Source organism: Ochotona princeps, chromosome 33, assembly GCF_030435755.1.
Source record: "Ochotona princeps isolate mOchPri1 chromosome 33, mOchPri1.hap1, whole genome shotgun sequence".
In the NCBI taxonomy this organism is placed as follows: Eukaryota; Metazoa; Chordata; class Mammalia; order Lagomorpha; family Ochotonidae; genus Ochotona; species Ochotona princeps.
This window is the reverse complement of record NC_080864.1, coordinates 5,956,589-5,971,932: the sequence shown is the minus strand read 5'-3', so window position 1 is coordinate 5,971,932 and position 15,344 is coordinate 5,956,589. Positions and strand designations below refer to the sequence as shown.

The 15,344-nt window shown below is 54.6% G+C and overlaps 1 protein-coding gene across 1 annotated transcript in view; it reads left to right on the top strand.

The window, feature by feature from the left end:
• Window positions 1–15,344, top strand: part of ANGPTL4 (angiopoietin like 4) — a 97,480-nt gene that overhangs the window by 8,978 nt on the left and 73,158 nt on the right. The window lies entirely within an intron of this gene.

Below are 15,344 nucleotides of genomic sequence, written 5' to 3'. Positions count from 1 at the left end.
ACTGAGATAGCTTGTAATCTTGTGTCAACGTGGCAGGCCCTGATAAAGATCAAATACCTGGAAGGGCAGAACCAATCCCTTTCCCCTTCTTGGAAAAAAAACTTCATTGCAAGTGCCAGAGGCTAGCTGGCGCGTTCTTCCTGCCTTGCTGTGTGTGGGGCGTGGGCTTGTCCTTGTACAGTTTGCAATTGTCCCCAGGAGTGGAGAGAGATGACAGGGACCCTCCCAGCACAGCCGCGCCCTCCTCTGTCCCAGCCACAGCTTTCTCCTCCGGCTAGGTCCCCTCCCGCCCATCTTGGGCAAGGCACCGGGCGCTTCTTTGCCACATCTCTTCTGTTCCCATCTTGAGGCGTGTTGAGGCTGCCATGGGGAAACCAGACAGGAGATGTCCCTCCCACGGTCACGGCCCAGGCACTGCAGTCTCAGCCCACCACGCTCCCTGCTGAAGATGCCTTGTCCCAGGTTAAGGCTGGGATATGAAGGGAGGACGGTGGTGCCCAACCAGCAGCCAAGAGCCCAGCAGGCATCACCACAAGGGGCAGGGGCAGGAAGGGGAGACGGAGTGTCCAGGGTAGCCCGGCAGGTGCAGATGGAACTAGCAGCTCCACTTGACACCATCAAGGGTCCTTCTGAACTGCACCCTCCTCCAAGCCCGCCTCTCTGCTTGATTTCCTGCTAATCCTTGGGCTCGGAGGCCCTTCCATTTTGGGAACCCCTGTTGTCCTCCTCTCCTTGCCGCTACCTCAGTGTGTGTGTGGGCGGGAGGGAGGGGTGATGGGCCTGGTTGTGATCTGGGAGCCCACATCTTTTTGCCCGAATAAGACCTCTGGAATAGGGGGGTGTCTGCCAGCTCTCTGGCAAGAGGAAAAGGGACTGACAGCAACTGGCTACCTGCTGGATGCCTGACGTCGGCCAGCTGAGCAGCAGGCTGAGGTGCCCCAGGTCAACAAGGGGCCAGGCACCTCGGCAGCCCCATATCAGGCACCAGGCATTGGGAATGGCCACCATGGGGAGCAGAGGGAGCCAGGAGCCCCTTCCAGGTCTCCTATGTGGGTGCAGGGGCCAAGCACTTGGGCCGTCCTCCACTGCTTTCCTGAGCGCATTAGCAGGGAACTGGATGGGAAGTGGAGCAGCTAGGATTGAACCTACGCTCACACAGAATACTGGCATCACGGAAAGATACATAACTGGCTATGCCAGCCCCTTTTATTTTTTTAAGATTTATTTTATTTTTATTACAAAGTCAGATATACAGAGAGGAGGAGAGACAGAGAGGAAGATCTTCTGTCCCATGATTCACTCCCCAAGTGAGCGCAATGGTTGGTGCTGTGCCAATATGAAGCCAGGAGCCAGGAACTTCCTCAGGGCACCGGTTCTAAGTGTGGCAGCCCCGCTTCCCATCCAGCTTGTGGCCTGGGAAAGCAGTTTAGGACGGCCCAAAGCTTTGGGACCCTGCACCCATATATGTAGGAGAGCTGGAAGAAGCTCCTGGCTCCTGGCTTCGGATCAGCTCAGCTCTGGCCATTGCGGCTACTTGGGGAGTGAACCAGCGGATAGAAGATCTTTCTGTTTCTCCTTCTCTCTATAAATCTGACTTTCCAATAAAAAACTAAACAAATCTTACCAAAACAAAAGAGCAAAGAAAGAGGGAGAGACAGAGATGGAGAGAAAGGTTCTTGCATTCACTGGTATACTTCCTAGCGGGCTACAATGACCAGGTGGGCTCTCACAAAGTGCAAGGGCCAGGAGCTCCATCCACGTCTTCCCTGTGTGCACTTGGGCCATCCCCTGCTACCTTCCCAGGTGCCTTAGCAGGGGAGTTGTATCCGAAGTGGAAGTGACCAGGCCGGCGTCGTGGCATGGCAAATTCAGCTGCCACCTGCGATTTTTCCTCACACAAACAGCTTCACCTAAGGGTCTGTTCCCCCCACAACATGGAGACTGCCAAGGAGCTGCTGTGGAACAGTGGGTTCAGATGCCGCTGGTGATGCCAACATCCCGTAGAGGCACCGGTTCAAATCCTGGCTGCTCCGCTTCCCATCCAACTCCCTGCACATGCGCCTGGAAAAGCAGCAGAAGAAACTTTAATGCATGGGCTCCTGTTGCCCACGACATAGCAGGCCTCTGGGTACAGCTCCTGGCACGTGGCTATAGCCTGGCCCTTGTGAACCCGCAGGTGAATTAACTATGCCTCTTCTCATCTCTCCCCCCGCACCCCCGCCGACCCCTGCTACTGTAACTCTGCCTTTCAAATATATTTTTGCAAAAGTAGGCACGGTTGGGCAGCAGGGCAGGTGGTCTGGAGAGTTTTGTGGAGTTGCTGAACAGCAGCCCTGTGTCACAGACATTCCCAGGGCTGAGTCACGTCTGCACCGCCCACCACCCACACCCTTAAAGAGTGATGGAACTCTTGGTCAATCTGAAACCAGTGCAGGCATCCCCTAGAGGTAGACCCAGGAGGCCACTGTGACCTGAGAGGAGATGATGAAGGATGCCGTGCAGCAGAGCAGGTGTGTGTGTGTGTGTGTGTGCCTGCGTGCATGGGGTAGGGGTGGGGGGCTGCTGCTGCAGCTGCTCGGTTGGAAAGGGATGGACCATCGCTCCCAGAGCAGCTCTGCTCACACAGGGCTTGTGTCTACGGCTGAGAGGTGTAGCAGCCTGGTTTCGGTGACTATCACAGAATGCCCGAGGCCGGGTTTCATTACGAAGGAAAGAGGTCTGTTTGGCCCACCAGTTCTGCAGGTTCAAGGGTGTGGACCCAACATTGGCCAAGTCTGGGGAGGGTGACCTGCTGGGCTGCATCACATGGTGGGTGGTATTGTAATGGGACTGCAAGAGAGAGAGAGAGAGAGAGAGAGAGATCTTCCACTTGCTGCTTTACTCCCCCAATGCCTGCAACAGTTAGGGCTGGGCCAGGCCAAAGTTGAGACTCAACAATTCCATCTGGGTCTCTTGCATGGGTAGCAGGGACTCAATTTCTTCTTCTCTTCCTCCTCCTACTTCTTCTTCACATTTATTTAATTGGAAAGTCAGATTTAAAGAGGGGAGGAGAGACAGAGGGGAAGATCTTCCGTCCAATGATTCACTCCCCAAGTAGCTGCAACGTCCAGAGCTGAACCAATCCGAAGCCAGGAGCCAGGAGCTTCTTCTGGGTCTCCCATGCGGGTGCAGGGTCCCAAGGCTTTGGGCTGTCCTTGGCTGCTTTCCCAGGCCACAAGCAGGGAGCTGGAAGGGAAGTGGGGCAGCCAGGATACCAACCAGCACCCATATGGGATCCCAGCAAGTGCAAGGCAAGGACTTTAGCCACTAGGCTACCATGTCAAACCCAGAACCCAACTTCTGGAACCATTAGCTGCTGTTTCCCAAGATGTACATTAGCAGGAAGCTGGACCCATGTTGTAGCACAGCTGGTTAAACCGCCCCCGACAATGTAGGCATCCCATATGAGCACCGGTTCAAAGCCAGGCTGCTCCAGCTCCTGTCCAGCTCCCCGTTGATGTTCCTGGGAAAGCCGTGGAGGATGGCCCAAGTCCCTGGGTCCCTGCCACCCCCTATGGGAGACCTGGTCCAGACCCAAGTATTACAGGCATCGAAGGGGGGCCATGCCAGGTGAACCAGTGGCTGGAAGATGTGGGACTGGAAGGCAGCAGTGGACGAGAGCACCAGGGCTGTGGCTGGCAAGAAGCTGGCACGGAGGGCAGTGATGGCGACGGGGCTAGCATGGTAACATGGGGGTGGGGAGGGTGATGCTGTTCGTGGGAATGGTGACAGCGACAAAACTGATAATGGTAGTACAGTTGGTGGTGATGATGATGGTCACGGTAGTGATGGGATGACAGTCCAGTTGGAGGTGGAGGTGATAACGTTATTAGTCAGTACCCTGTCCTGGGGCAGGCACTCTGTTGCTATTCATAATCCTACTACAAGACCAGCTCCGTGGGCCCAGCACGATAGCCTAATGGCTGATGGCTTTGCATTGTACGCCTTGGGATCAAATATGGGCACCGGTTCTAAGCCCGGCAGCTCCACTTCCCATCCAGCTCCCTGCTTGTGGCCTGGGAAAGCAGTCGAGGACGGCCCAAAGCCTTGGGACCCTGCACCCACGTGGGAGACCCAGAGGAGGCTCTTGGCTCCTGGCTTCGGATTGACTCAGTTCTGGCCACTGTGGCCTCCTGGGAGTGAACCAGTGGATGGAAGATCTTTCTGTCTCTTCTTCTCTATCTGCCTTTCAAATAAACATAAATTAATCTTTAAAAAGGAACTTGAGAACATGACAGGGACTAAAACACAAAGTTTCCCCCTAGTCTCTCTCTTCTTATTCTGTCTCTCAACTTGCCTTGACACCTGCTGTGAGCTATGTCCTCCCAAGTAACACGGAATTAACATCTTACATGGTCAGCGCGAATTTCAACCATCTGTGCTTGGGGTTTACAATACCAACTTTCATTTTTTTAAAAGATGTATTTTATGTTTATTGGAAACCCAGATATACAGAGACCCGCAAGAGGCTCCTGGCTCCTAGCTTCGGATAGGCTCAGCTCCAGCTGTTGCAGCCGCTTGGGGATTGAACCATCTGGCAGAAGCTCTTCCTCTCTGTCTCTCCTCCTCTCTGTATATCTACCCTTCCAATTAAAAAAATTAAATTAAAAAAAAACGTTTAAGTTTACAAAAAAAAAAAAAAATCCACCTGCCCTGTCCTATAAGATTGTCAGTCACAGAGCCAGGAAGTGGGCTAAGACCCCCAGACAGGCTCGTTATTGCTGTGTTATTCCCTCTGCTTTAGAAGAAATTGAACATTGTCATAGTTGTGTGAGCTGCGTCAGCTCTGCACAGCCACTCCGTGACCGGGAGAGGCAGGTCACGCCCTTGGCCACGCCCTCTTGGGGGACCTGGAGCTGGGCACGGACTGACGCAGATGGGGGCAACTGGCCTGGCAATAAATGACATCCCCTGGGGACCTGAGGTCCTGGCAGGTGCTCCTTCTGCTAGGCACGTCAATGGAAGGTTGGCAGTTAAGAGACACACCCACACACCCACTTAGAGCCAGGCAGGTGCCCGGGCACATCCACCTGGGAGGCTGTGGGCTCTGCGACTTTGCGACATAAGTCATTGCAGGGCTGGCGTGTCGCCTTCCACCTGCAAGCACCAGCATCCCACAGGAGCACCAGTTTGTGTCCCAGTTGCTCTACTTCCCATCCAGCTCCCTGCTTGCGGCCTGGGAAAGCAGTCAAGGATGTCTCAAAGCCTTGGGGACCCTGCACCTACGTGAGAGACCCTGAAGAAGCTCTTGGCTTCATTGGCTTAGCTCCGGCCATGGAGCTATTTGGGGAGTGAATCAGTGGATAGAAGATTCTTTTCTCTGGAACTCTGCCTTTCATTTGCTTTCAACAAAAGCGTATGAACAAATGTTTAAATGAAAAAGAAGTCCTCTCTTGTCTATAATAAAATGCTCATGGCGTGTACAATGCAGACTTATGGCTCCTATGACCACGGCTGGCCCAGGCTGAAGGTAAGAGCCACTCGCCACATCTGGGTCTCCCATCTGGGTTCAGGGGTTCAAGCATTTGCTCCATCTTCCACGTGCCTTAGCACGGAGCTGGATGGAAAGTGGAGCAGCCAGGACAGGAATTGGAGCTTATAGGGGATGCCAGCACCTCCGACAGAAGCTTACCGCACGATGCCACAGCCCCTACGCCTTTTTGGAAAACACTACCCCAGTGGAAATCCCAGCCTGGCGGCAGAAAGTGCTTGGCAGCGCATCCCAAGAAGCACAACGTGTTTGGCTTTCTTTCTTTCTTTTTTTTTTTTTTTTAAAGATTTTTATTATTATTGGAAAGCTGGATACACAGAGAGGAGAAGAGACAGAGAGGAAGATCTTCCATCCAATGATTCACTCCCCAAGTGAGCTGCAACGGGCCGGTGCGCGCCAATCCGATGCCGGGAACCAGGAACCTCTTCCGGGTCTCCCACGCGGGTGCAGGGTCCCAAGGCTTTGGGCCGTCCTCGACTGCTTTCCCAGGCCACAAGCAGGGAGCTGGATGGGAAGTGGAGCTGCCGGGATTAGAACCGGTGCCCATATGGGATCCCGGGGCTTTCAAGGCGAGGACTTGAGCCGCTACGCCATGCCGCTGGGCCCGTGTTTGGCTTTCTTAAGGCAGTATTTCCGCATCTGAGAAAGATGAAATACAGGCAAATAGTTACCAACGGTGCTGGTATTTGCCTAGTCCAGTATCGCAGGAGCTGCCTGGTTAAATAAACTCTAGCATGGTAACGCCACCAAATGTATGATGCAGTCATTTAAAACATTTACCAGTTTTCTTCCAAGGAGTCTTGATTTATTTGAAAGGCAGAATAGCAGAGAGTTGAGAGAGAGAGAGAGATCTTCCATCCACTGATTCACTCCCCAAATGCCTGCACCCTAGAGCTGGGCTGGTCTGAAGCCAGGTGCCAGGAGCTCCATCTGGGTCTCCCACAAGGGTGACAGACCCCCGAGTACCTGGGCTGCCTTCTGCCGCCTTCCCACACAGGAAGCTGGGATTGTGGGCAGAACAGTCAGGACACTTGCTAAGGGACGTGGGTGTCACAAGCGTTAGCTTAGCCTGCTGGGACCCCCTCCACCTCCCGCCCCGTACTGGGCCCTGGAAATGTTTTCATGTTGCATTTTAAATAACCAGGATTCAGAAGGCATTGCAGGCCTTGGCATTTCACTGGAGGGCCGAAGGCCTTGTACCCACACCAGAACTGGCACACAGCTGCGTAAGGCAGCTTTATTTGTCTTTGCAAGTCTTGAGTGCAATCAAACCAGTGCCTGGCTTTGGCTCACCCAATGGCCTCTCAACCCCGACAAGGGTGAGCTAAGAGGCAGTGTTTGGTGTTACTCCTAAGAGGCTGCTTGAGTCGCCCACACTGTGTATCGGAGGTCCTGGGTTCGAATCCTGGTACCACTCCCAATGCCAGCTCCCAGCCAGTGTAGACCCTAGGAGCCAGCAGGTAATGGTTTGCATCCTGGGGTCTCTGTCACCTATCCAGAGAACTCTTTTGAAAAGATTTAGTTATTTTTATTGCAAAGTCAGATATACAGAGAGGAGGAGAGACAGAGAGGAAGATCTTCCGTCCCATGATTCACTCCCCAAGTGAACGCAATGACCAGAACTGAGCCAATCCGAAGCCAGGAGCCAGGAGCTGTTCCAGGTCTCCCACGCGGGTGCAGGGTCCCAAGGCTTTGGGCCGTCCTCCACTGCTTTCCCAGGCCACAAGCAGGGAGCTGGATGGGAAGTGGAGCAGCCGGGATTAGAACCGGCGTCCATATGGGGTCCTGGCATGTGCAAGGCAAGGACTTTAACCACTTACACTATTGCGCGGGGCCCCACAGACCAGATTCTTGTGTGTGCTTGCCAGTACAGGGTCTGGCACAGTCCATCGCCCCAATAAGCTGGCGGTTGCAATTGCTGGGTCAGTTCTGTTTCCAGTCCTGTCTTCCACAGGAACCAGTGAGTGTTGCAGTCCAGCCTGATTCTGCCCAGCACACACTCGACCCTCAGGCAAACCAGCGGGGGCTGCAGCCTAGTCGAGGCGACTCTCCATAACCCCCACCAGGCCCGCCCCCTGCTCTGGTTCCCATGCTTACCAGTATGTACCGCAGACTTGTTCAGTCTGTCCCACATCCCATTTAGTTCTCAGTGGACAATGAGACCTAATTGATCCCAACCAGGCCCACTATCCATCCCACACACATGCTGGCGGGTACCATTCTGTCCAGCCACCGCTGTCCCAGTCCTGGTTTTCATGCTTTCCAGTGGGAGTGGTTACCCAAGAGGGAGGTACCCACTCTCTTCCTACTAGGCCACTCCCACTCCTGGATTATGCATTCTCCAGGTGGTTCTGATTTAACTTGACAGAATTAGCCCATAGTGTCAGCCTCTGCCATCTGATGCTGTGGCTAAGCCCAACCAACCCTCATCCACTCTGATTTATGCTTGCACCAGTAGGAACAGTCAGCCCAGCCTGGCTCTTTCCTAACCTGATTCACATGAGGCCCAGAGGTATTGTAGTCCTGCCCAGTCTGGTCTGCTCCCATCCCGACTCACAAGGTGTGATGTGGGGGCTGGAGTAAGGGCTGTGTTCTGGTCTGGATATGGCTGCAGTCTCCCTTGTCCACAAATGTGGACTGGGACTGGACACACCAAGCTGGGCTAGACTCCAGCACCATCTGGTGCTCTGGAGGACCAGGGTAGATGTAGCACAGACCAGGCTAGGTCTCTGCCCCTACTGAGCCATGGGTGAGCTGTGTCTGGGTATGGACGAGCCTTGGCTGGACTGAAACATCCAACAGTAAGGACCAGAATGGGTTGAAGGCCAGTCAGGAGAGGCCACTGTTCCTGCCAGGACAGGAGGTGGACTAAGTAGGGCTGGCCCATGGACCCACCAGTATGCGCAAGATCTGTCATTGGGAGAGGTTCTGATGGAGGAGCCTGGGCAACTCCTCTGGCAGGACACAGTCCCTGCAGGTGAGTAGAGAGCTGAGAGCAGCCCAGACCAGGCCAGAGAAAGATACCCACCGGCATACATTTGGCATAGGTGGGGGGCAGACCAGGCTGAACCAGTTCACATCACCTGCCGGCGAATCCAAGCACCAGAACAGTGTGGGTCAGGCCAGGTTTGGTCGCAGCACATACCAGCACACATTACAGCCGGTATTGGGTGCATGGTGGGCTGGGTTAGACTGTAACCCTCACCAGATGGAATTGAGGGTGGGCCAGGCCGGGCCAGGCTACAGCACCCATTGGCAAATGCTGAGGTGGGCTATGCCAGACTGGGCTGCAGCGCCCAACCAGCACATGTAGGAACCAGGGAGGAAGGGGGCACAGTTGGTAAGGGAAATATGGAGGGCCCCTCTGCTAAAAAAAAAAAAAAAATTGGGGAAAGATCATTTTTAATAAGCAGACCACTTAAGCACCTGCCCTGCCCAGCGTAACTTCTCAACTGAAGCTGCCCCCTCCCTGCCTCTCCTTTCAACACCCTGGCCCTACCTCCTGTGCTTCAGCTCAGTTCAAGGTCTGAGCTGACTCCCAGGGACTCTCCTCCGGCGAGGTTGCGCTAGCGGGGCTCTACTCTGCCCTGGGAGGCACTCCTGTCTAAACCTCTTCCTGCCTCCCCCAATGGGCGCCTCCGATCTGACCCCAGGCATGGCTCAGCTCCAGCTCAGTTACTCACTGGCCCGCCCACTGCCTCCTGGACCAGCTGGAACCTGTAGCACTCCCACGTGCCCCGTCGGACACTCAGGGACACCACCTTGTGCGCAAACCCGAGCTGCCAAACCCACAGGTCGGCTGGGCTTAGTCCAAGCGTGGGACCTACAGGCCTCACCAGCCCCAGGGGCCCACAGCTTCCAGACACCCCCACATCTCTGCACCTCCTCCTGCACACGGTCGCATTACAAATCAGGGCATGCCACTTCCCCCGTAATAGACCTGCTTGCAGCTCCCTGAAGTCTGGGGTCACACCACCCCATCCCCAGTGCTCTGGCCTAAGGGCTTGCTCTGCTCCTGCCCCAGCGACCTCAGCCTTGAAGAGGTCACCCCGGCTTCCTGTCCCTGTTCTGGGCACCAGGAACTAACCAGTATCTCTCTTCCCATCTAATTAACCAGTGTTCACCCCAGAGGGGGAAAGAAAAAAACCCCAAACCGCTCCCACTCACCAATTCAAGACAATTTCAAAACCCCTGGAAGCCAGGTACAGATTGGGCCAGGGCTGGGAGCCATCTGTGAGAAGGTCCCAGCATGGTAGCCTAGAGGCTAGCATCTTCGCCATATGGGCACCGGTTCTAATCCCGCTGGCCCCACTTCCCATCCAGCTCCCTGCTTGTGACCCGGGAAAGCAGTGGAGGACGGCCCAAAGCCTTGGGACCCTGCACCTGTGTGGGATACCCAGAAGAAGCTCCTGGCTCCTGGCTTCAGATTGACTCAGCTCCAGCCATTGCAGCCACTTGGGGAGCGAACCAGCAGATGGAAGATCTTCCTCTCTGTCTCTCCTCCTCTCTGTATATCTGACTTTGCAATTTGAAAAAAAAAAAAAAAACAACAATAAGCAATAAAGCAATGAAAAGTTACTTCCCCTCTCACAAGGAAATAAGGAGGAGGAACTTGGTTGTGTATTGACATTCAAGATCTGCTAGGAGAAGCAAGTTGTCAAACAAGGCTCTTCGTGCCAGCGTTGTGACGTAGTGGGTAAAGCCGCCACCTGCAACGCTGGCATCCCATATAAACCCTGGGCTGAGGCTCGGCTGTTCCACTTCTCACCCAGCTCCCTGCTGTGTGGTCCATGCCATCCCTGCTACCCCCGTGGGTGACAGAGAAGGAACTCAAGGTACCCGGCTTACATTTGGGGTGTGGAAGAGTAGACCCAATGGAATATTTCCCTCTGTCCATCACCCTACCTTGTAAATCAAGAAAAAAAAATTTTTTTAATAAAAAAATTCAAAGCCAGTAGTGAGTGGTAACCTGGGCCCTTGGTAGACCCTGGCACTCCCGAGCCCATGGGCACCTGCCCAGCCTCACTCTCCTGCAAAGTTGCTGGTGATTGTGAAAATTCTAGAAAAAAGGATGGGGGGGCATCCCTCGCCATCAAAAACTGTTGGGATTAGACGGGTAAGGGTGGGGTATATCCACCTTTCCAATAAAAATAAAATAAATCGATATCTTCACTGGAAAAGCAAATATGGAGAGAGGAAAAGAGACAGAGAGGAAGATCTTCCACCTTCTGATTCACTTCCCAGGTGGCCACAATGGCCAGAGCATGAGCCAATCCGGAGCCAGGAGCCAGGAGCCTCCTCCAGCTCTCCCATGCGGGTGCAGTGTCCCAAGGCTTTGGGCCGTCCTCCACTGCTTTCCCAGGCCACAAGCAGGGAGCTGGCTGGGAAGGGGGGCTGCCGGGACAAAAACTGGCATCCATGTGGGTACCTGGTGCATGCAAGCTGAGGACTTTAGCCACTAGGCTACCATGCTGGGTCCCACAAATAAGCAAATCTTTAAAATAAATAGATTTTGAGAAAGTCGTAGGGAAATGCGTGAGATAAACATTTTTGTTTAAGACAAAAGTGAGGCTCTGCCTCCCTGCTGACACGACAGAACAGGTGCAGTAAGCTTTGGAACTTCAGAATAAAGTGATTTGCTTATTTAAAAGGCAAAGTGACAGAAATAGGGCTCTTTCCTCCACTGCTTTCCACCTCAAACGGCTGCAAAATGGCCAGGGTTGAGCCAGGCTGGTGAGACTGAGCCAAGAGCCAGGAGCTCCGTCCGGGGCTCCCCTGTGGGTGCAGGAACCCCAGCACTTGGACCGTCATCTACTGCCTCCTCAGTTGCATGAGCAGGAAGCTGGATCAGAAGTAGAGCATTCGGGATTTGAACTCTGTGCTCTCAGATGGGATGGGAGTGTTGCACACGGAGGCTTAACCCATAGCCAAAGTGCTAGCTCCTTGGTAGCTTTCAATGTTGATTTTATAGAATATATAAAATCAGAGAGGAGGAGACACAGGGAGAAAGATTTGTTCGCTGGTTCACTCCCCAAGTGGCCGCAATGGCCAGAGCTGAGCCGATCCGAAGCCAGGAGCCAGGAGCCTCTTCTGGGTCTCCCACACAGGTGCAGGGTCCCAAGGCTTTGGGCCGTCCTCCACTGCTTTCCCAGGCCACAAGCAGGGAGCTGGATGGGAAGCAGGGCAGCCAGAACATGAACCGGTGTCCATATGGAATCCCAGTAGTTGCAAGGTGAGGATTTAACCACTAGGCTACCGTGCTGGGTCCAAAGTTGATGTTTTCTCCCTTGTTTCACGAGCAAGCAAATAAGAACACACCCAGCTCTCTCCAGTTGAGCAGAGGGGTATGGCGTCTGGCACTGCAGGTGGTGACTTTACCCGCAATGCCACAGTACCGGTCCTTGCCATGCCACCTGCTACAGGCTCACCTCCCCATCCTGGCTTGCTTGTCCATGTCCCAGCCCCAGCCCTGGACACTTGAAGACAGAGTCCCTTTACCCCCAAGCAGGGTGCGCCACGGGTGGACTTGACTTTCAAGGCTGTTTCCCCACCCTACTCCAAAGCTGTGTGAGCCTGGGCAACGCCCCGGGAACCCCACCCCCTCTATAAAATGAACTGCAGGACCCTGCAGTCCCACATCCTCTTCTCCCCCAGCCCAGCCTCCTGGGAACCTCAGGTAGGCACGATGCCCGGGGTTGGCAGCAGCAGGCATCATCAATGCAAACTGGTTAGCCGGTCCACCTGGCATGTGCTGGGTGCCAGCTGCCCCGGGGAGCTGGCCAGGAGCCAGACGGAAGGAGGAGGGGAAACGGGAACCAAGTTCCTGTCCCAGAAAGACACCGTGGTGAGGCTGGCGGCCCGGACTCTAGTGCAGTTAGCAGAGAGCAGCCAGCCCGGGATCCAGTGAGGTAAGTTGAGGCAGCATGCGTGCATGTTCAGGGGGCCCTGGCAAGACAGGCGCATAGACTCGGACACATATGCAGACACACGCAAACATACGTGGAGAGAGAGACACACACGGAGACACGTATGGAAATACACAGATTTGTAGAACCACAAGCAGCCAGTAACCCTACTCCCTGCCAACGTAAAACCAGTCCTTCTTCTATCTCGCTGAATATCCACAGAGAGCATCTATGAAGCGCCTGCTGTATACCAGGCACCCATTTTGGGCTGTGGTTCTCCAGCTGGGAGAGACATACAGTGAGGGGCGAGGTGGGCGCGTGGGCAGGCGGGGAGGGGCGGGCGGAGCAGGACAGGGTGGGTCATGGACTGGGGCTGCGGGCTGTGAGAGATGGACCGAGGAGAGTCACGCAGGCCCTGCCCTTTTCTCGGGCCATGTAGTGTGGGGACAGCAGTCCCCTCGGGTGCCTCTGGTTAGCACGGTCATGTCCCCTTGCCATAGACGCTCGGTCAGCCCCTCGCAGAACAGCACAACGCAATGACCAAGCCAAAGTCAGGAGCTGGGAGCTCCATCCGGGTCTCCCAAGAAAGGTGCAGCAGCCTCGAGCATCTGAGTCAACCTCCAGTGCTTACCCTAAGAGCATCAGCAGGGAGCTAGATTGGAAGTGGAGCAGCGGGGACTTGAACCAGTGCCCATGGGAGATGTTGGTGCTGCAGGAAGCAGCTTAACCAGCTGAGCCACAGCACCACATCCTCTGCCCACTCCCTACAGAGTCTTCTCTTTGAGACTAAATCGTGCCAGTGCATTGGGCAACACGGTACCCATGCATTCATCCTCTGGTGAACTTAGGGGTCCCGTCCACTTGCTGGCTGTTGGGAAGACAAAATAAAAACCCGTAAGCCGAGGACTGTGCCCACATGGACTCAAGGCTTGCTGGATTGCGGTGGGCTGATTCTGGTTTGTTCTTGGAGAGTTGAACCTTGGCTTGGTTTCCAGAACCATCAGCCATGTGTGCTGCACGCCGGAGAGCCATGGGGCAGGAGGTAGGGGAGAGGAGGGGTGCGTATGTGTGTGTGTGTGTATGTGTGTGTGTGTGAGAGAGAGAGAGAGACCGAGAGAGAGAGAGTTTTGCTACGTTGTGCCAGGACCTTTTTAATTCCAAAGGTTGGGGAGCCGGCAGGCAGCATCACCGCCTGCCAAGGGTTTTTTCCTTGCTTGGGTTCTTATTTCAATCCTTTTTTAAAAAAAGATTTATTTATTTTATTGCAAAGTCAGATATAAAGAGAGGAGGAGAGACAGTGAGAAAGATCTTCCGTTCAATGATTCACTCCCCAAGTGAGCGCAATGGCCGGTGCTGTGCCGATCCGAAGCCAGGAGCCAGGAACTTCTCTCTGGGTCTCCCACACGGGTGCAGGGTCCCAAAGCCTTGGGCCGTCCTCGACTGCTTTCCCAGGCCACAAGCAGGGAGCTGGATGGGAAGCAGGGCTGCCGGGATTAGAAGCGGCGCCCATATCAGATCCCGGGGCACATTCAAGGTGAGGACCTTAACCGTTACGCTATTGCTCAGGCCCTTGCTTCAATCCTGAATCAGTCAGGGCGGGGCCAGGCCAAAGCCTGAAGCCACAGGTGGCTCCCACGTGGGTGGCAAGGGGCCTAAGCATTTGGGCTATCCCTTGCCTCCAGGGCATATTGGTAGGAGGCTGGACCATAAGCAGAGCAGAGTACTGCTGCTGGTCCGTTATGAGATGCTGGCCATTCATTGCACGGCTTAACACCTGCCGCCCCCACAGCGCCCCTTCCCTGACCAGTGGAGCCATACTGCTCTGCCAGACACCAGCCCCTGCCAGGTTCCTTCTGCCCTGACAGAGCATGGCAGTTTGTCTGCAGATCTGGCCATGGTGGCTCCGGCGGGGTGCTGGCAGGGAGCTGAGGAAGCCACGCCCACCCCTGGCATTGGAACCGCCTGTTCTCTCAGTCCCCACGCAGGGGTGTGTGTGTGTGTGTGTGTGTGAGGGGGGCGGCTCCCTCTCTCTCCTCAGGTCTGAGCCTCCGTCTCCTCCTGCCCTGTGCCCCGGCAATCTCACCTGGTTGCCCACGTGGGTTTACTTTTTTTTTTTTCTAAGATTTATTTTATTTTTATTGGAAAGTCAAATATACAGAGAGGAGGAGAGACAGAAAGATAACTCCCCCAGCAACTGCAATGGCTGGAGCTGAGTCAGTCCAAAGCCAGGAGCTTGGAGCCTCTTCTGAGTTTCCCATGCAGGTGCAGGGTCCCCAAGGCTTTGGGCCGTCCTTGACTGCTTTTCCAGGCCACATGCAGGGAGCTGGATGGGAAGTGAGGTCGTTGGGATTAGAACCGGCGTCCATATGGGATCCTGCGGCGCATGCAAGACGAGGACTTCAGCCACTAGACTATTGTGCTAGCCCCCGAGTCTATTTTATTTCAAAGGCAGAATGGGAGAGAGAGAATCTTTAATCTGCTGGTTTAGTCCCCAGATGACCAGAGACGGTCCAGAGCCAAGGAACCCAGAATTGCAAAGCCCCAAGTCCCGGGGTCATCTTTCTGCTGGATTCTCAGGTGTATTTGTAGGAAGCTGGGTCCAAAACAGAGCAGCTGTAAAAGGGGATGCTGGTGTTACAAGCGGCAGCTTCTCCCCTGTGCTACATCCCACACTCCTTATTGGCATTTCTATTTACAAGGCAGAAAGAGAAATCTCCCCTTCACTGGTTCACTGCTTGCTGGTGCAACATCTAGAATCAAACCGGGGCAAAGCCAGGAACGTGGTATGCGACCCAGTCTCCCTCTTGGCTGGTGGGTGCCAGGAGACCCAGGTGCCTGAGCTGTACTTCCTCTATTAGCAGGGAGCTGGCTTTGGAAGGGACAACTACTGCTATTCCCAAGGCTCCGAA